The sequence below is a fragment of the Amblyomma americanum genome, chromosome 5 (genome assembly GCF_052857255.1).
Source record: "Amblyomma americanum isolate KBUSLIRL-KWMA chromosome 5, ASM5285725v1, whole genome shotgun sequence".
Classification (NCBI taxonomy): Eukaryota; Metazoa; Arthropoda; class Arachnida; order Ixodida; family Ixodidae; genus Amblyomma; species Amblyomma americanum.
The window spans coordinates 144829959-144852021 of record NC_135501.1 but is presented as its reverse complement, the minus strand read 5'-3'; the positions used below and the strand labels follow the sequence as shown (position 1 = coordinate 144852021).

The 22063-nt window shown below is 45.0% G+C and overlaps 1 protein-coding gene across 1 annotated transcript in view; it reads left to right on the top strand.

Annotated features, from left to right (window-relative positions):
* LOC144134248 (uncharacterized) overlaps positions 1-22063 on the top strand; it is a 587847-nt gene that overhangs the window by 174357 nt on the left and 391427 nt on the right. The window lies entirely within an intron of this gene.

The window sequence follows — 22063 nt, the reverse complement described above, 5'->3', positions numbered from 1 at the left end:
ATTTGGGCCAGCCGACAGTGTCCGTCAAGGAACATCTATCGAAATCGATAGCGACCGTTTGTAAGTCATATTTTCCCTTCCCTGTAAGGCTTGACTGTCGGCCCAACGTGTCAGTGTCGCCACTCGTCGCTGCTGAATCTCATTTATTAGCTGGAAGGGATGTTCGCGCTCAGCTCTTGGACAATAGCGCATCTATTTAGCGTATCGCGTTTTAATGTCGTGACCCGACCATGTCGTGACGCACATCCGGATTGATTTTATGACCAGAACTTTGGAATTCACCGCCGTGTTTACATGTTGGAAAGATATCTCAGAATATATTTAGCAATCGTTGTGTTCGTAGACTTTCAAAAATGGCATTCTTTGCAGCACGCATATTCTTATTTACATACCTTTTCGCAAAAGTCAGGCAAATAAATGGCCAGTCTTCGTAGCGATATCATAGAGTATCGAGGCCGTTCAAATTGACGAAGGCGGGAGTCGATAGAAACCCAGCGAAGAATGAAACGCACAGCAAAAAAAAAGGCGGTTCTCAAATCACACTCAGCAAACATCTCTTTGTCCTCAAAGAATTAATGGCGCGTACCCACTATTGGGGTTTTCCCAAGATACACGCGGCAACCTGCAGATGCCCGAAAAAGTTCACTCCAAATTTATTTGAAAGCATACTGGCTGAGAAAACCTAGTTAAAAATTTTGTTCCAGTGAGATCTGTGGCTGAATGCTGGAAGACGGTTTAAAGTGCAGGATACTAGAAGGCGCGGGCTTCAGGTGGGCGAGTACTTCCCATTCTTTAGCGTACGTACCTTGTCTTCTTCGTATTCCGTAATAAGCAACGTGAAGCCGGGCAGCGTAGGTATCGAGGTGAAATGTTTCATGTTCATAGCTGTATAAGGCTTCCAAATTAATAAATAAATCTTTATTGTTTGCACTGTCATGCTGTTCATACGTGTTTATACTTACTTTCTTCTTTTGCTATGTGCAGCTGTCTCTTGACCAGTGCGCCATAGGACCACTCTGGCAATAATAACATGAATGACGAGAACAAATGAACGAGCAAAACATTACATTCTATTGCTGTCTACCGCACATTTCACACCACATCTGTTAGCAATGGCCCGACACGGAGGTTCAGTGGTTTTCGTGCTCGGCAGCTGTCTCAAAACACGCGAGTTCGATACCAGCCAACGGCGGCCGCATTTAGATTGAGGCAAAATGCTAGAGACCCGTGTACTGTGCGATTTTAGTGCATATTAAAGTATCCCAGGTAGTCGAAATCATCCGGAACCCTCCACTGCGGCGTCCCTCATAGCTTCAGTTGCTTTGGAACATTACACCAAGAAAATCTCTGTTAGCATTCTTTACTCATCACTGCTTTGAACTAACTGACAGTTCTGAATCACAATCTGCTACCTCCTACTTAATTATGTCCTGAATACGGTATCATTATTCTTCTAATCCAAATGCACTCAAAATAAATGAGTGTAGTATTTTTCTGTCAGCATCTTTCCCCTACTTATGTGTGCATTCCTGAACGTCTTTAGCATCGTAAGCTACCTTACCGTGGCTTCACTTGTTTAAAGCTGATTGCACAACTGAAATAACATACACGTGACAACAGACTGTACACTAAACACTATCGCAGAAATGGGGCTGTACCATTTCAGTACCGTAAAAAAGCGCCTTCATGTGTACGCGTGAAAAAATGGTTAGTGAATATTATTTTTGCTGCCAAGTTGTTTCAAGCTCTCTCCATTCTGCCTTGCAGAAGAACGTTCTACAGATATATATCCAGGCCACAGTATGCATGCTTCCTTTGAGAATTGTCTTCAAAGGAAATTAGCGTACACTCGCTATTATCATCGTCGTTTTCAGTCTACTGCAATTACACTGATTGGGAAATAACGCAAGAATAATGTAGACGGGAAACGCGCTTAAACTTCCACTGACATGTGTTTGCAGTCACAGTCTTCCAGGACACTACAGAACGCAAGCTCGAGTGCACTACAAACACCACGTACTTAAGAGCGAGCAGTGTAGTGGACATCTAAAGAGATCCGTTTGTCATATCAAGGAAAATAAGGAGCGCGTATCAGTGTCCTATCTATCAGCCTTAGCGACGAGCTGCCTAGGGTTTATTAAAATAAGAGATGAATCCGCCTTCTTTCGCTGTCTTTCACCTTGGTATTCCACATATCATAGAGCGTTTATAATGTACACATGTGTTGGTAATTTTCTTAGAGGCTGCCATTTCAAACGCCTCAGATTACTAATGGGGTTTTGCCCCGCGGCAACGCTTTTCTTGCCTGTTCTTCTATATATTGTTCACTTGTCTTATGAGCACCGAAAAAAAATTTGCCGAGACCTCTGTGCTGTTTGAGGCCTGCTCGATGTCACGGGCGTTTTATTGGCGGTAGTCAATTTACTAAAAGGGGCGTTTTACCAAAAGCTGACCTTTTTTGAAGATCGTATAATGTTAACCAAATATTTAGAGGAATCCCCCAAGGTTGAATATATTTGTAATAAGGGAGTAATTACTCATTGGCATTCACCCAAGTGCAGTCATACGGCTACAAAGAATAGCTATACAGCTTTCTTAGAAACTTCAGACTTAAAGAAAAATTCTTCCTGGTCCGGGGTTTGAACCCGGGACCACCACTTCACCAGACCAATAGCCCTACCAACTGAGCTAACCGGAACGACAAGCTTATGATAGGGTGACAGCGAATTGATCAATAACTCGCGAAGTGGTAACAGTGTTTGTCAAATGTTTAGGGAAATTCCCCACGGTGGAGTACATTTGTAATGCAGTGTTGGTCAAATGTCTAAGGAATCCTTCTAGGTGGAGTATATTTTGGGCATGCCGTGTCACGTTTTGAGTTGGTTCTAAAGGGCGTTGTACAGATGTTAGCGGGCCTGAAACTTCTTTAAGTGCTTCCGGGTGAGCGGCATGGCGGATACTACCCCTCTTACTCCCTAAGAAGTTGACCTGCCTGACCACGGCAATTAATTTGACAGTTCCATATATTGGTCAGATTTTGGCATAGCTATATCTTTGAACCAATATAACAAGCGTGAAAATGCTAACCACTCTGAACAGGGCCAAATTTTAAGCACCGTCATGCCCAGCCGGCCGCCAGTTAGCCAAGGGCACCAGATAGAGCCTGCTGTGTCAGTGCCTCCCAGATACTGGTGGAAGTCGCCCTTTCAACATTTTAGCTCTTAACACCATGTCCACATTAGTGCCATCAGTGCGATTTGTGCCGTGTCCTGGGCGTGGAGGGCGCCAGTTACCTGATGCGCAGCTTTTTTTTTTCTTTCTAATAAAATCTGCACTAGTCATGTTTTTTTTTTTCTTCGTCAAGGTTTGAAGCGGAAATTATTAACCCACAACGCTTCCTAGTAAAATACATGACTGCCTTTGTTTGTCGTTCAATTCAAATTGGCCCCACTGTGTTCTGTCATTTTCGACTTTCTAAGCTCGAAATCAACAGTGTTATACCAAGTCAACAGTGCGTCTGCAGCGCATCCAAGCCGCAATGGAACGCAGGCATTGAAAAGCGCTGTTCCTTCTCTCTGCTTTCTCGTCATGGGTGTGCTGCTGACAGAATGTGAATAATAATAATAATAATAATAATAATAATAATAATAATAATAATAATAATAATAATAATAATAATAATAATAATAATAATAACTTTATTTGCATCAAACGCACATGATGCCGCAGGCCCCCACACTGATACGTACTAACTCGCACATATTGTAGCTATACTAATTTATTCTGTCTCCTTGTTGTGTTTTTACTGTTAGGACAGCGCCAGAACTTAGTTTATCTATGCGTATTCACGTCTTACAGTGTGTGCTTCCTTGTTATAGAGATTATAATTGGCGAATGCCGGTCCCGGCTAGCATGCGAGTCCTTTAAAAGCACATGCGAGCGTTTTAGCAAGGATAACTTTTTGGCAGGCTTTCTCCCTCGTGAATGATGTCATGTGGTAGGCCGACACGAAAAACTTCCGTGACGGTTCCTTGGGCTACAAGAAAGTTATCCAGTTATGTCCGACGTAAGCTAAGGAAAAAGAATAACCCTAATGCCTCTATTCAGCTCGTAGCGTGATGGAGATAGTCACAGTGTATCGGCCTATAAGCATTCGTAGTGATACATTTCTCGGGATGTTGTGGTCAATCCTATTTATCTCTAACGCATATACTAACACGGGTAGCCAGGTTCCCGAACAAAGATGTACTCACTGCATTTGCTCATTCCCCGCGGGGAAGACGTTACTGAGAACTAGAAATAATAGGTAAGCCAAGATGCCCCTTCGGGCCACGTGTGCTCTCATCAAACATAAAACTAATCACTCACGGGCAGGCCCAGCTGCACTTGTCTACCAGAAACAGAGTTAAACGATGGCACGTGTGGATTAGTGGCTGGGCATCTTTTTTTTTTCTTTCCCCTCTCTTATCCTGGGACATCCTCGCATGCATTCGTAAAGCAGCTCGCCGGCTGCCAAGTCAGAGGCGAGTGTTACCGTTCTGGCACGCGAGCTTCATTCATGGCGGAGGCACAGTAACTTGCGCGGAGGTCCCGCAATGTGCATAGCATCACTTAACGTACGCCCACGGTCCGTTCAGCTCATATGAGCAGGTACAGTATATGTCGAAAGAGACGTTTCCTTTATGGTGCTGGTGAGTATTGCTAATGGCAGGCCACCCAATCGATTGGTTATGCATAACTCATAAGCCGTCTATGGATCAGCAGCCACGGTTCATTTTACCGGCCTGATTCGTGGACGCGCATGTTTTTTTTATATTCGCTCTGTTCCAATGAAACTTCTTTTTTTTTCAGAGTTTCTGGGAGGAATTTACTGATGCTTTGTCACGGAAGCCTTGATTTCAGGGGCTCTATTCAATAGGCCGCTCAGTCTCGTGCTTAGGTTTTGTATCAGCGGCATAGTCCGGCGGTATTTTGATGCAGGCAAAAGGTTATATCTTGGCTGGTTTTAAATTTCGCTGAAAAAGAATGGCATACTCCACGCAGTGCAGCGTCCTACAAAGAATGGAAGGCATAACTTAAAGGAAACAGTGTTGCCAGTTGGCACACTTCTGTATTGGTTGTAGCCACGCAAAGAATATGAGATTTAAAAAAAAAATGAGCCCTAGTCCCGACCGATTATTATCGGGCACCACCTCTCCTTTGCGCTTTTGTAGCCATGTTGACTACCCAATATTGAAAAGAAATAATATAGCACAAATTTGTGGTGAATAATTTTGATGAATGCAGGCACCAGTAAGCTCCAATTTGCGAACAAAATATTGACACACTTACGGCTGGGATAGGGGATGCAGTTTGCAGTTATGGCTAAAACAATTCTAACAGCCTAATGAAATGTGAGTGTAAAGAAAGCGCTTAAGCACTGGTGTCCCTAATATAGGCTGAATGCTGTGGAAATGATCGCGATGTCAACCTCTGGCGTTATCATTATTTCCCATCGCTCGCTGAAATTTTGTGGTTTTGGCCTGTGTCTTTTTCTTAATGCTTTCTCATGTAGATAACCTCCACTTTCACCTATCTACTATACCTGTAACGGAAACAGTCTTTCAAGATGTGCCGGTCCTATTGGCGGCATTTAAAGTTTTATGTGTCTCATCCGTATGATACGCGTATTCTGGACTAGAATACATTGCCTCTGAGAGTTTTTTCAAGACAGTGTAGATAGAGTGAAACCTCGAAGATGTGTAGCGTCACGGCAAGTTTGCCGATATCATTTGTTTACTCTCACATCACCATAAGCTCGTGATGAGTATTGATACATCGGCCACTTGAAATCTACCGCTAGCAATTCTCCCATAACAAAGCACTGAACGCATTGCATGAAAGCTGTGTTTGTAGTCGGAGTGCCGGGAACCGTAAAGATTCGCCGCAAAAAAAAAAAAGTGATAGTTCTTCGATAATCCGGTCGAGTAGAGTTCCTCGGTAACGAAAATGCGCTGTTAAAAGATTGATAGACAATCCCCAACCTGCAATCTCAATCTCAAGCGTCAGCACATCCTAGTCTAAGAAAAAAAATTTAATGTGGTTAATTTTCACCGTTCATAATGTTTCAGAGGCCAGCTCTTATTCCAGCACCATCGCTGCATTGTCTCAACCCACTCTAGAAAATTTTACCGGAATTCAAGTGACCTTTCTTTTATCGCATTTAAAAGACCGTGGATTCCAGCAAAAAGCTTTTACAGCACATTCTAATCGTCCACCCAGAGCACGTTTGCCCCTTCCGCTAACCGAAACCCGCGTTTCAATGAGCGACTTGGATTCAGATCCTGGCTTTCAATCGTGGATTAGGAGCAGCTCACTCAGCGGCGGATCGCCTTGCCGTGTCTCCACGCAGCCAAAAAAGCGTGTTTTGTTCCAATCGTCGATAAATTTTCCGACCCATGGCGGGTTTTGTGTTCTCTCTGGGACTCAGATAACCGGACATGATGGCCCATTCAAATAGGTGAAAACTTTTTTTTCATTGTAGTCATGCTTTGATTGCCGTACGTACCCGCTGCTGCATTGCCAGTTTCCTTTTGCAGCGGTTAGCCATCTGCCTGTTTGGTCTCCTTGAGGGAGCAGTAGCTGTAAATAAAAAGTACCATGACCATGAACTCGGGATAGTCCACGGCCAGTACCGCTAATTCTAGCGTCTTCTAGGGCTTCAATCCACTCGATCAATACATTCCTTTCTTGCGTCATGGATGATCCCAGCACGTTATTTTTTTAATGTTAAAGGTCTGGCGAAATGTGTTGGCATCCAAGGAAACTAAAAGCGCTTTCTCCGAACTCCTGGTTATGTCTGACGTTGCTACTTTGCTACTTGTCTCAAAGAACGCGACTTCAAAAACACACGTTCAATTCCGCGAAGCTCAGAAACCTTATGAACTATATTCTGAGTGAAGTTTAACTACAGAGCTTTTTGGAGGAGCAGCCATTTTGAACTAAACTAAACTTCCGAGCGTACCACTACCCCGTATTGCTCCGTTATGTGGGCGCGTATTTACCGAGTAAGCTAATCAGTATATGAGCGCTACACAGTGCCCTCTCTCAGCGTGGCCTTTTGTTATTTCCAAGAGGCAATATAGTTAGTTATAACCAGTTTCTATACACGCCATCGCCGTGGCTCAGTGGTTATGGCGTTCGGCTGCTGGCCCGAAAGACGCGGGTTCGATCCCGGCCGCGGCGGTCCAATTTCGATGGAAGCAAAACTGTAGAGGCCAGTGTACTGTGCGATATCAGTGCACGTTAGAGAATCCAGGTGGTGGAAATTTCCGGTGTCCCTCATAGCTTGAGCCGCGTTCGGACGTTAAACCCCACCCCCTTAACCCCACACTCAGTTTAAATACGGCCAGCTGGCTTGGAAGGCAAAGATAACCTAGATTTGCCAGGTTATAACGTATAAGCCACACTAGTCAATGAGCTACGAAAACGTAAGCCGCCGCGGTGGCCCAGTGGTTATTGCTGGTTATGACGCTCGGCTGCTGACCTCAAAGACGGAACTCGACCTCTGAGGCCACATTTTGATGAAGGCAAAATAATAGAGACCAGTGTACTGCACGGTGTGAGTGCACGTTGAAGAAGCCCAGGCAGCTGAAATCATTCAGAACCCTCCATAACAATGTCCCTCATAGCTTGAGTCGCTTCAGGACGTTAAAGTCCGCCCAAAAAAAAAAAAAAACGATTTACACAATGTATCACATGCCACCTGATATATTTTGAATTTGACATTATCTAATTTTTTTAAAGTTACTGAGAGCAGCACACTCGCCTAGGAACATTCACTGTCCGCGCGTCTCTAAATGTTGAAGAGCAGCGATCATTAAACGCGTGCCTCATATGGCATTTTATGTTCCGTGCTTCGCGTTTCTGTGTGCACCCTCTTCAAGACTCAACGAGCACAACTGCCCCATTGTGATGCGCGTTGACGCTCTCGTAATTAAGCGCAATTAGGCTGATGAAGTGCAATCAGAACGCGCCCTTTGGGGTGCACTGCTCGCTCCTCGCGAGACTCCTAGTCGCCTCATCAGCGTCTCCATTAGGTGCTCCGTCGGGAGTCGCTCAGGGCGCGTGCACTTAACCTTTTTTCGCAATCTTCTACGACTCATTTCCAGTGTAACCGGCACTGAAGCACAACTTCCCGGCTGTTTTCTCGTCTCCCTAAGAAAATAACAAAAAATGGGCGCTCAATAACTCTTACCAAGCAAGTTATTCAAAAGCGAACACGTTCTGGCCCCATCGGTCTGGTTGGTTTTATTGCTTTATTCTCAACAGAAACCTATCACCAAGCATCATCAGCTCTGTGAAAATAAAAAGTAAAGACTCTATAAAATGCGGTTAACTTTTGTCCAAGCAGGAATTTCCTGTTCCGCCTAAGATTTTCCCGCTCTTTTTCTTAAACTGCTAAAGTATTTTCCGTGACTAAAACAGGAGGATAATAATAATAATAATAATAATAATAATAATAATAATAATAATAATAATAATAATAATAATAATAATAATAATAATAATAATAATAATAATAATATTAATAATAATAATAATAATAATAATAATAATAATAATAATAATAATAATAATAATAATAATTGGCCTCGGGGAAAGAAAATGGCGCAGTATCTGTCTTATATCGTTGGACACCGGAACCGCGCCGTAAGGGAAGGAATAAAGGAGGGAGGGAAAGAAGAAAGGAAGGAAGAGGTGCCATAGTGGAGGGCTCCGGAATAATTTCGACTCCCTGGGGATCTTTAACGTGCACTGACATCGCACAGCACAAGGGCGCCTTAGCGTTTTGCCTCCATAAAAAAACAGTCGCCGCGGTCTGGTTCGAACCCGGTTTAAACAGGATCGCAAAATTCAGCTTAAATTATAGAAATATATATTGCGGGGATGCCCAATGTGGAGTAGATTCTAACTAAGGCAGTAGTTCCTCGTTGCTTCAGAATGGTATTAGTAGTAACTATTTCTTCCTTTGAAATCTACTGCACGTTGATGGCTGCCCCAAACTACATCGCACTAACACCGTTCCTGCTTAAAGTTGTAGAGAATTCGGCCTCGCCATTCCAATGACTATTAGCTCCGTCGGACTATTTGATACTGTTTAACGTCTGTTGCTGATAAAAGGTTGTCTCTGGTCGGAGTCCCGGACCAGGGCAAGCTTTTTCTCAACCGCGGAATTTCTGTGAAACTGCCCAACATCTTCATAGCCATGTGACGCTGCTCAGGTGGATGCAAAAGAGCAATTTCTCTGTTAGTAGTTTTGATTTACTCCCCCAGTGGTAACTCAGGTAACCGGGAATTCAGAGCGGACAATCAATGCTGGATATTTCTTTGCGCAATATTTATTAATATGCACTCTCATGAACCACTAAGAGTTCAATTTTTAAACACCTTCCGAGAGATCAATAACAGTACGAAAAGTAAAACTACTTCGGATAACAGAGAATCATCCCCACTTAAACGATGTACTTATACGGAAGCCTACAGCCATAGACCTCAAGAAAACTTAGTATAATGTTTTTTTTTATTTTAGTGCAAACGCACTATTTAACACGGTCCCAACCAAGAATATTGCGTGAAGCCACGGAGTAACTCGAGTAAGCTCGGGTTAGTTCGGAGGAGCGCCTCGCCAACTCCAGCCAATGGGAGGGAGCTCGGCTAAGTTCGGAAGAGCGTCACGCCAGCTGTAGCCAATGGGAAGAGGGCGTTGCGCCAGCTGCCGCCGCCGAGTGGAGAGGAGAGTGTGAAGATAAAGAGAAAGAAACGCGGTTGCGTGCACATGCAGATGCCAGAAAAAAGGGGCGAAGAATGAGCACATGTTTTCTGACGGTTAAATTATCGTGAGTGACTCAAAATCAGCAATTCGAAACTTTGACGCGGGCTGCATTTCAGCTACAGCAGCACGAGTGTTGGCCGGCAGTCCACCACCGGCAGAACTGGTAGCGCTCATCTGGACACCCGCGCACCAAGGGTTGAGGGGAAACGAGAAAGCGCACGCACTGGCCCGAGGATTAGCTACTTTCCGGGATCCCAGTGGCGTCTTGTGCACAACCCCTTCCCCCTCGCGCGATGAGGAGCTCCTACAGTTCGAAGACGACCTTAACACGTATCAGGAAATCCTAAACCATTACAAATTAGGCCGAGCGGTACTTCCAAAAGCAAGTAATCAGCTAACCAAAAACGAAGAGGTTGCGTGGCGCAAGCTCCAAACCGGAGTATTCCCTAACCCTCAGCTTTATAGCAAGTGGCACCCTGAGATTTTCAGCCCCAGGTGCAAACGTTGCGACGGCATAGCGGACATGATCCATATGGTATGGACATGTCCGAGCTTTGGACAACTTGACCGAACAGATGAGTCCTGGGAGGCACTGCTTCACAACGAGGACGACAATCAACAACCAGAAGTCATCCGTCTCGCCCTTGCCGCTGCTGAGATCCAAGAGATCCCGGTCGACGGCTGAGGGGGAGGACATGGCTGGGACCGAGCGGCGCCTCGGATACCCATCATCCTTTTGACGGGTGCTAATAAATGTTATCTCTCTCTCTCTCTTTCTGACGTCTACTTGGTTTAGCTACGTTAAAACCCTACCAATTTTTTCATTCTTAACTAGTAGGTAATTATATTTCTAATCACCTTATGACTGAAACTTGATGAGGAAGTAAAAAAAAACAACAACATGTGGCTGGTGCCATATAAACTCAGAAAATTTGGAGGTCGTGCGATTGGATTCACTATCGGCGTGTGGTTGTTTTTCTTTTACTTTCTTATCAATAAGTTTTCGGCCATAAAGTGTGAACCCTTTTTAATTCCTATTATATAAGACTACAAATTGAAAAAAGTCATTTCCTTATGCTTTCCTTGGTTTCGATGACTGTTCTATAATATGCATGTCATGACGAGTCCCTTATTTCCCTACTCCTTTCTTCTTATTAGACAAAGAACGCTTAGTATTCATCAATATCGTGTCACGGACCTTCGCCTTCACAAGCGAGGTGGCCAGTTCAGGGACAAAGCGATCGCGAAGCCAAAGGTTCATCGTTCCCCCTCTCAATGAACGCGGGTGCCTTCAGGGCATTAGAAGCAAAAGGTAATTACTCGATGTGAGCGTGCCCTCGGCTTAGTTGCGCAACTTTCCCTGACCTTCATACAAGCTCCGAGTGCAAATAAGGAAAAAAAAATGAAAATAAGTATCACAAAGAAAGGTACCCGCCAATTATCCTAATTTCTCAGTCAAGCGAGTAATGTGGACGGAATTCTATGAGCTCCGTCCGTTGCTGTTCGGCCTGCTAATAACGACGATTCGATTAACTCTTTCGGCTGGAAATTTATCAGAGAACATTGAGAGCGTGAAGTAATTACAAAAATGTGTGTCCATAACCCATCCTAGGAGTTTTCTACTTGAATACATGAAAACTGTTTCCACACGCTGCTCAGTAATTCTGCTCTACTGATCAGAAATAAATATATTAATGCGAAAGCATTATATTGTTCATCAGTAAAAAAATCTGGCGTTCCGTCACGAGAAACGGACTCAAAGCCCACGTGGCCTCATGATGTCATCAGCAGTTGCATACACCACCAGGAAAGAAAAAGTAACATTTCTCCCCAAGTTGGTTTCGAACCCAGGCAGGCGCGAACAGTCCAGCATCGCTGGCCAGTTCATTAGAACACTGCACCATCGCTGCTTTTTTTCAACATGACATTTATTACAGTGATGCAATGTTTTACGTACATGAGCTACGTACCCGCCGCGGTGGCTCAGTGGTTAGGGCGCTCGACTACTGATCCGGAGTTCCCGGGTTCGAACCCGACCGCGGCGGCTGCGTTTTTATGGAGGAAAAACGCTAAGGCGCCCGTGTGCTGTGCGATGTCAGTGCATGTTAAAGATCTCCAGGTGGTCGAAATTATTCCGGAGGCCTCCACTACGGCACCTCTCCATTCTTCCTTTCTTCTTTCACTCCCTCCTTTATCCCTTCCCTTACGGCGCGGTTCAGGTGTCCAACGATATATGAGACAGATACTGCGCCATTTCCTTTCCCCAAAAACCAATTAATAATAATAATAATGAGCTACGTAAATAACATAAGGAAAACAGTGGTAAATCAACGCGATGCATAATATCACCCATATGTTGCATAAGCAAACCACATGTTCAACGTTCTGGGACAAATTTCTTAAATATTAGAAAATTGTAAGATACCGTTATCGAAATATTGAATGTCCGGCCTTCTGATGTTAAGCGAAATTTTTCTTTTAAATTGCTTGCATTGAACGCATCGAGCACTTAATTTAAGGCTGCCATAGAAATTCAATGAGGAACGCTTTTGCCGATAGCAAAAATGTTAATAGTAAAAGAAAGTGCAAGACTGCCGTCGGGCGGTCTGCGAATATGGTGATACTGATCTTGTAAAAAGGCGAATTGTATTAAAAAAAAAGAAAATCTCGCGGAGCAGTATCACGGGCTTCTAACGTTCCTACAGGATAAGTATCGGAATCATAAATATGTCATGCTTGGTACAAAGTTTTACATAACACTTTTTAAAGAGAGACCGCAAAACTCGGCACAGGAGTTTCCTAAGGTTATCCTTGTAACCGTTAGCGCAACATAAAACAAACACGTGAAAGGAAGACAAGACGACGCGCTTCCTGTCATCCTCCTTTCTTTTGACGTGTTTGTTTTATGTTGCGCTAATGTTTAGCGAAGAATTTGCACCGACTCGCCCAGCAACAAGTTTTACTTGAGTTTTCTAAGGGGTCCCAAAATTAAGCAAAGTGAATACGTAAGAGGGGATTCCTGAAAGTAAAGACTGAAACAAAAATTAAATAAGAACAGTAATTTCTTGATGGTCCCTTTAGCTTTCTTGGGATGGGCTCAAACCACTCCAAGCGTGTTGTTTCGGCGGTGATGACGGAGGCGATGATCGATGATGCAGCTGACGAAACGACAAAATATATTCAGAGAAATTACAAGAGTGAAGAGTGGAAGGTAATGAAACGAAGTCGCACAGACGAACTGAGTAAACTGTAATTTAAAAGGACTGATCTCACACAGAGAAAAAGCTCTCCGACAACTTACTTATCGACCGAGGGCCTCGGTTCAGGGCCTAGTATTGTTTAAATGCGCGCTAAGCACGGAGCCTCTGGCTAGACTGCTGTCCTTTGCTTTTTCTTACATTTTCATGCGTTTCGCAAATGAAGAAGTTTGGGCGGCCACTTTCGAGGTCCGCCCTAGACTTTGATTAATCACAGAAGTTCTAATACAAAGTAGCCACAGCCCCAGAAGGTTGGGGACAACCTCGAACCCAGGGCTTGGCTAAAAGAAAGACACAAGAAGAAAACATGCATTCACGACACTCTCTTCCCGATTGAGCCCTTGCCGTTATCGCGTGATGCTCTCTTTAGCCTTTCGCTGCCGCACCTGCTTGTCACTTCTCGAAGGTTGACGAGTTCTTCTCACTAACTGACAGAACAAGTAATTTGCTGGCTCGTCGCGGAAGTGTTTAATGGCGGAGGCAGGAAGCAAGCCCCGCGACGCTTCGGTGCTAGCATAAATGCCGGCAAGCGAAAGGGCCCCTCGAAAAACTCTTTGCTTGTCCGAATGTTTCCGCGAAATCGCTACGCGGATGCGCTGGCGCTGGAACGCCAGGCCGACTACTATACCCTACTACCACCCGACTACTACCTGCCTACTACCGAGATCAAGGCTTGCCGACTACTACCCTTTGTGTGAGCCACGCGTGCTTTCTTGGCCCCCCCGGCGGATGCCCGCGGTCAACAATGCTAGGAGTTCACCGTCGTAGCGATGCTGTTCAACCGACAATAACTTCCGCGCTTTTTTGTAAGCTTGCGGGGGACGCGCGAACAGGGAGCTCCGAGAACTCTCCGCGTATACATACCCGGAGGCGTACAGTAACCTCAAGCTAAAGTATTTAAAAAGGCAACGAGGTCTTAATGAAGCGTGGCCTTTCAACAACTAACAGCAATAAAGCTCTAAATAAAAAGGATTAAATTAGGCGTAAAGTTTATTCTTCTACGTACGGTTCAAGGGGTTTAATTGCTTGTTTGTATCTACTAAAGGCATATCTGACATAACAGCTCGAGGAAACTTATTCCGTAGCTCTGTAATTGGTTTGGTTTTTTGGGGGAAAGGAAATGGCGCAGTATCTGTCTCATATATCGTTGGACACCTGAACCGCGCCGTAAGGGAAGGGATAAAGGAGGGAGTGAAAGAAGAAAGGAAGAATGAGGTCCCGTAGTGGAGGGCTCCGGAATAATTTCGACCACCTGGGGATCTTTAACGTGCACTGACATCGCACAGCACACGGGCGCCTTAGCGTTTTTCCTCCATAAAAACGCAGCCGCCGCGGTCGGGTTCGAACCCGGGAACTCCGGATCAGTAGTCGAGCGCCCTAACCACTGAGCCACCGCGGCGGGCCCATAGCTCTGTAGCGAAAACGAAAATGAGGACTATCCGTACACTGTTGCAATGATTGGTGCAGCTAGACTGGTGGATGAGACTGAGTACAGGCCATGTCTTTCTGGATGATTGGTGAGTGTTATCGACGAACAGCTTACAGTGCGATGAAAGCTTGTAACGTAGGGATTGTACTTGGTATTTTTTTGCATGCCGTTCGGGCCTCATTATTTAAGAGTGAACATGAAATGCAACTGGATCATGTCTTTTCTAACAGACGTGAGCAGTGCTGTGGTTTTGTCACCTGAGCTCTATATTGAGATTAGTGGAATAATCTAGGCCATATATTGTGACTGCGTAGGCGTTATGCTAGGGTATGAAGGCGTTATATACCATTCGTAGCGTTCTGAATGGCACCAAGCATCGCGGCATGCAAAGAAAAAGAATTTTATTCTTTATTATAAGGGCATGTTGCCTGTTTCTGAGCAGAGCTGAGCAGTGCGGTATCATTCTCTTGAGCCTCAAATCGCAATCCTTGCAAGACTTCTAGGTGTCTCAGTCTTCTAGTTGCGTTCAAGGGTCAAGATTAAACAAAAGCTTAGAAAACATGCAGCAATCGCAAAAGCAAATAAATGCGAAAAAGAAGATATGTAAAAAAGCATTTTGAAGCTTTCAAATATTTTAATTGAAAAATAACCCATGCGACTGATTCCTTCTCTGGGGGAAATTTTGTTCAATTTATAACCATTTTTTCTTTCTACTCTAATACCTCGAAACTTTCTTCGACACTGCCTATTCCTTATCCTCTTGATCTGGCTAAGGTTCTTGCTCTTATTGGCCTCGGTTCGGGGGCCATTTTGTGTGATTTTATTTTCTAGAAGACCTACATTTCCGGCCCTGCATTTTTGTTGGTAAAAGCATGTCGTAGCACCTGAAGCATAGCGTGCATAATAATCAAGCTTTCTTCGGTCCTTCTTTTTTCCCTCATTCAAGAAACACCACAGTTAGGTTGAAATTCAGTGCTTCTTTGAGCGCTCCGTTTAAAACTACCGGGGAAGTGAATATCCCAAACTTCGATCTTCTGAGATCACGTGCAGCGACTGCTTCGATTAGGAGGCTAATGAAATCAATGACAGTAGTGAAGCCCGACTTTTTCCTTAGTCACACCGGGGAATGGAATCTTTGGTGCTAGGGCGGACTCACGCGACCAGCCATCGATGGCACAGGACTACCTCCCAAACAATGGCACCGCGAGCTCGATAACCTAAATTTTATAGACAAAGCCAGCAGTCGTAGCCAGCCTAGACGTATTTACTTCCGCGCAGGGTGCTTTCGTGTATGTGTTAAGATATATTCAAAAGTTTGCGGGCCCAGAGCATCTTCATTTTGCAAAGGAGCAAGTTAATCGGAGGTCATCGGGGGAGGTCTTTATCCTGAAGTGAACTTAAGAGGGTTGATGATGAGGATGAAGCTGTGTTGAATGCTCGCCACGATAAGGCTGACAGAATGTCTACTGATAGCGTGATCTTAGTACTGCGCTTCCTTGAATAAGCACGACAAGGTGAAAAGTTGAAACAAATGCATGGAGGAAGAGGAACTTAAAGCTAAATCGTTAGTGTGCAGTGCTTCTTACTCTTGCTTTCTTGGCTTGCTCCCGCTTGCTCTTTCTCACTATATCTATAAAGAAAAGCCCTCCCACCCCCCCACCCCCGCCCCGGTAAAAGCTTTAAGATGCAGCTACGCCAGGTGACCGTTTGCTCTCTATTTCCTCTGCCTTCATTACTCCAGCACAGTTGTAATATCACGCATAGACACCAACTATCTCGTTTTAAACTTGGTTAAGTAAATTATTCGACGTCTTCAAAGCATTTCCCTCAAATGGATTTGCTACGTACAGCTGGTTCGTTGCAATTTCATTAATCCAATAATTTCTAACGCCATCTGTCATTTCGTTTAAATAACCAAGTATTGGTTGGGAAGTCTTCCTCCCATATGAATAGTGTGAGTGATGTATCCAAATGAGCAACAAGCCGGTCGATTAAAGCTAAGCTAAAGCGTTTCATTCGCCACATCATGTCACTTTGAGTGCTTATATTATCGTTTGAAACAAAAACAGAGATGCCGGCCGGTAAAAAACACCTTTGGCATTTCGGTGCCCATTACGTGTGCCTTATTACATTATCCGGGTGCATCTTGACTTTCCCGTATCCTGGCTCACTGTGTGCATTCTACAATGTCCCCCTATATTAGCGCGCTCGTCCGCTCAGGTTCACTGGTCATCGTTGTCATCATCAACACACCTTCATCCACATGAGTACAGAGGCCTCTCCTACTGACATCCGATTATCCCAGCCCAGCGTAATGAGCGACCATCTTATTTCCGCAACCTTCCTTGTCTTTTCCGCCCACCTTACTCTTACTGCCTCTAGCGCATTTGTCTTCCGTTGGAGTGGGCTCCGTTACCCTGCACGTATAGGTAGTGTTTGGGATAAAAAGGTGAAGCTGTGCAAAAGTCAATCTACCCTTGCTTTACATGTGTGCTTTCCCTGTGCACAGGTGCACTTGCGCACGCACCAAACATCACGAAACGAACAGAGGTGCCTTCTACAGCTTGTGCTGTAATACACTGACATCTGAGGTATCCACCCTCCCCACTTAAGGTGCACGGTTACCTAAAAAACATAATGATACTAATGTATTCCGAAGCCTACAGCAGATTCAAGAAATACATCGTCTTTTACGGGACCGAACTCGAGCGAACCGCAACGAGAAGATATGTGCACTAATGAAATACCCGGCCGCATTTTGTTCAGAAGGGTAATTCGGGCGCAGCACGAAACAGCCATATAGATTTCTGTTACCCCTGTGTACCCCAATCGCTAAGAACCGGTTGCAGCATGTGGGCGTGGTGTTCACCACGCATACAAATGAGTGCCGCGTAAATCATGGGCAGCCGCTGTCAAGCCCTATATCGACATGGTTGAGGTCCAACGGTCAGACATCGTTGCGAATGCGATGAGTACAGGTGCTGGTGGCATTGGCTGCATACAGAATTAGGCTTCGTTAACAGCCTCTATCATGTTCGCCTCCCTGAAAGGAGAAATAGGGTCCATACTGGGCCTGCGTCTGTCACCCGACGCTGTCTCGGCTTGCGATCTCTGCCTCAGGTTAGGCGGGTAAATAAAAAATCTACATGGCGGCTCTTTAATCGTCAGTGGTTTTCGCGGCACCGGCAGCCCTATGAAGTCAGGGTTTGAGAGCAATCATTAAAGAATTTTTTTTTCCTTGGGAAACACCCTTGTTTTACACGCTTGTCTCGTCAAGCAAATTGATGTTTTCATTTCGAAGACGGAGCAGGCTCCAATGTCGGGAGAAAGGCGATGGTTTCTCGCGAGTTATTTACAAAGTGCTGCAAGGTGCCTTAAGTTCCAGCGCAGAAGATCTAAACGTTGTTATCGTATACCCACACGATTCTGTATCAGGCACCAATAGTCAGCGCTTACTATTTTGAGCGCAGCGGCTCAGAAGTAAATTTCAGAGTTAATTACTTGTGTATGCAGCAAGCGCAGAGAAGTGTCGAAGCAATCCGTTAATCACATAAAAACCTTCGCTCGCAGCGCTTTTTAAGCCCGCGCCATATCTCTGACCATTATATGGGACCCTCCAAATCTCACTTCTTTGCAGTGAAAAGATTAACAGCCTTGTTCAAGATTGTGCAGGTCATACGATTTCCTTTTATTCCACAGAGATAAACACTTAAAATACCCCTGAACACGAAGAGGTCGTGGTAGTTGAAGACGATCATTTGTTCACCTTACAAATATTTCCAGTTTAAGGGGTTGTAAGAGCGTCTGATTGTATGGCTTGGGAGCAACCCATGCGTCCTAAAAACTTTTGTTTATGGCTGCTTTTGATTAAATGGTGCGTATTCTTATCACATTGGTACTGTTTTTGTCGAAGACCGTAAAGGTATTATTCGATGCGGGAAACTGCTTCTGGCACGTTGCACTAAGCCAGTTCACGAACGTACAGGCAAAAAAACTCAGAAGCTAAGAGAAGATATCACTTGTTTCCTCAATTTACATGGTTGCCTATCATCAATTCCCATTGATAAATGAGTGTAATGTGACTTAGTACGACTTGCAATACTGGCCACGGAGGAGCTCCGATAATAACCACCGCACGTAAATCGAGGGATGTGACGGACCGCCTTATTGGAACAAAATATCATTTCGTCTTTGTATCCACCTCTCAGAGTTGGTGACGCGAAACATCACAGGCTGTCTAACGGCGCAAGTGGTGAAGGTGCAAGCACAAGAGCATTTCCTCGCTTTTTATTTCAATAATACTTGGTAGTGGGCTCTTCAGCAAGCCGCTAGTGATGTCATGAAGGATCCACACGCTTACGTTTACCGCAATCGGATCTTACGGGTGAAATATGGCACGTTGCTTTTTGGCCACTTTGTGCTCTGATTTCCAGAGTTTTTTTTTTCATGTTTTCTATACGCCTCGGGTTCTTTCCAGCCAAAAGTAATGTCACGCAAAATATTCGTGTCTAGACCCTCCAAATCAGCTAATCAAACGGGACGTGTAATCAGTGTGCGCATTAACGAGAAAGCTAGACCTCTTTTCGGCGCCTTATCATCTTTCAAGGCGACGATTTCGTAGAGTTGTGCCGCGAACCCTTGAGTATCTCATTTGCTCGCACCGAAAAATTTTCTTTCAAAGCATCTTACGTCGGAGGCATAATTACAACGCACGCGCTTTCAATCTATTCCTTCCTATATCTGATCTCTCGAGCAGCGCTGGTCGCAGAAATATTACAATATTGAGTACTCACTGCTCACACGTGTCAAGCATTGACCGTGAAGCGGCCTCAGGAGTTCGTTTACCTCCACTAGAGCACACTTCACTTTTCTTTCTTTCGCTTCCTCCTTTCCCCCTCCGTCGCAGAGCAACTAATGTGTCCACCGAGAAGTGATATGGTTACTTACCAGCCTTTTGATTGTTCCTAGTCAGTTCATTCGTTTATTGCTCTCATCCTCTAGAGACAACTGACGCCAAGTAGGAAGCTAAAGCAGTAGAAGTGCCACGTGCTCTGCATCATGGTGTCGTCACTCTGGTGAGCGCTGTCTCCCTTGAATCTAGCTGACGCCCAGGGAAGCCTATTAATCAGCAGCGGATTAGAGGAGCCCGACGTGTCGCTGTGCAACTTATGTATTGCGACACTCGTCCTGCGCGCTTCGTCCACGGAAGGGTAGCATCGTTAGTGAGCGGATTAGGATACACGGGCGTACTACAGTGCGCTAGTGTCGCAAGAGCTTCCGCGGATTCTGGAGTCAATGTTCGCAAACGTGCACTCTAGCACAGTGGCAACCGTCCCTCCATAAGCTGCTGCTGCAGCAGTATTTGATTTCACACCACTGCCCGCTCTTTTTCCCGTTGAAAAAAGTACAACTTAATTTGGCAAGGGTCTGAGTTTAAGTGAAGTGCAAGCAGCCTCGGAAAGTCTGCAATGGCTTAGGATGAACGACTTTACAAGTTTCCCCACCTAAAATCTCAGAAGAGAGAGCAATACGATAAAGCACTATACGCTCGTGTAATATAGTACAATCACCGTTCTAACTCAAGCGTGGTGTCAGAGGTACTGGGTGCAAAGTCAAAAGCATTAACAAGCTTGAGTTTCATGTAATTAGAGATGTTCTCTACGAATTAGAGCCAGAAGATGCTACCAGAAACAAGTAGCATTAGGTAAGAGCTGAGGTGCGTTGGCGCGAGAGTGCTTAGGCGTCCTAAATGGCCAACCGGGCATTTTTCAAAGTTGGCAGAATTCTTCACACGTGTTATTACTGGCCTTCTTGAAGGTTTTGATCTTTATGACATAAGTGGTAGCAGTCCGGTGTTTACCAAAAATACTAACGACCCTAGTTAGGCCACTCTACACTCGGCGACACCCCCGCACGGTGATAAACATACCACTCCGGTACAGAGGGCATGAACTGATTTACGTACTTAATTGTTCACTCCCCGGAATGCAGATGGCGTGAAACGAAGCCCATTGTGCAGGTTGATCTCAGATGCACACAGGCATTTCAAAAATGTCTAGCCACATACGAATTTGCGCTGGAAACCCGAGTTCAGTGGTTTCGCCGAAAGTTAGTGTAAACGTTTTATTCGGGACGGTAAATGCGTTGTGCACCTAGCCTTAGTTCGCCCCGTTCTGAAGCATTCCGCTGCATGTAGTTACGTCCTCTGCTAGTGCATGCGATTGAGTTGTAAAATATAACGAAGATTTCGAGCGTGTTCGTGCGCAGGAAATTACCAGTAGTGCACCGACACGGAGTTTCTCCATACGAAATAACGCTGAACTTTGCTCTTGATTTATTTTGTTTTCTTAACTTCGTTAACAGTAAGCTGGTGGTGGTTCCCAACAGTTTGTACCCCTTATACTCTTGCCAGGTAGTTAACAAGCCTCACTAGTCGGGAGCGCACTGATATTAATATGGCCCGTCGTGTCCATCGGCTCACCACTCATCAATGCATCACACATGGACCTTGGTGTGTGTGCCCTAAAGTTATTGCTAGTACACATCGTGTTGCAAGTTTTCAAAGGAAAAAAGGCAATGGCACATACTTTGCGGGAATGAAATGAGAAGACGAAACCTCGGTCACAATTCCTTTAGTTCGAGTGTGCGGCAGCCACTGCAGGCCGAAACACGTGGTAGGGTCAATCTATTGCCCCGCTTAACACGCATATGACACTGCCAACAAACTGCGACAATCTAGCAGCATCGTACCGGATGTACACCCAAATGAAATTCCCAGTAAAAAAGATGTGGAAGATAATGACGACCTCAAGCAATCAGGAACGTATATAGATCTCAAATGCATTCGTGAGTGCCTAGTCGCTCGTCTGCTCGCGGCACCTGTAAAAATCCGCCAAATAAGGTTTACCGACGTTTTTTGCGCATCATGACGAAGCACCGAACCATCATTAGGGCGACTGTCTCAGTTAATTTACAGCCGCGTCCATGAACGCCGAGCAACTATACAACCGATTAATGGAGCTAGTTTCGTGTCAGCACGAAAGCGTGTGAAGGACGGAAGTCAAGCAGGCATGACAGCGCCTTACAGCGGAAAATGTAAAAAAAAAAATCGAGGACACTTGAGTTTTGTCTTTAAAAGAGTGGGATGCGAGAGCGTGTTGCAGCGTTGCCAAGGGGTCCACGGAACGCCATCACCCGTGCGGAGCGAAGCCTTGCCCTTTCTATTATTCAAGAAAAGGAAATGGCGCCTGTCTCACATAACTCGGTGGACACCCGAACCACGCCGTAAGGAGAGGAAATATTGAAAATTTGATTTAAGGAAAGGAATTGACGCCTCTCCATACTCTAATCCCAATATAATGCCCATACTCCAATCCAATCCGTCTGCCATTGGGGTTATTGCTTGTAAACGGTGCATTCTCACCGTCAAAGTAAAGCTTATGCTTTACAATTCTTTAGTTTTACCTCTTATGTAGTGCTGCAGCACGGTGTGGGGCACAACCGGTGTGGCCAATTTGTGCAGACTACATTTGCTGCAGAAAAGAGCCGTCCGTTATATTGCTG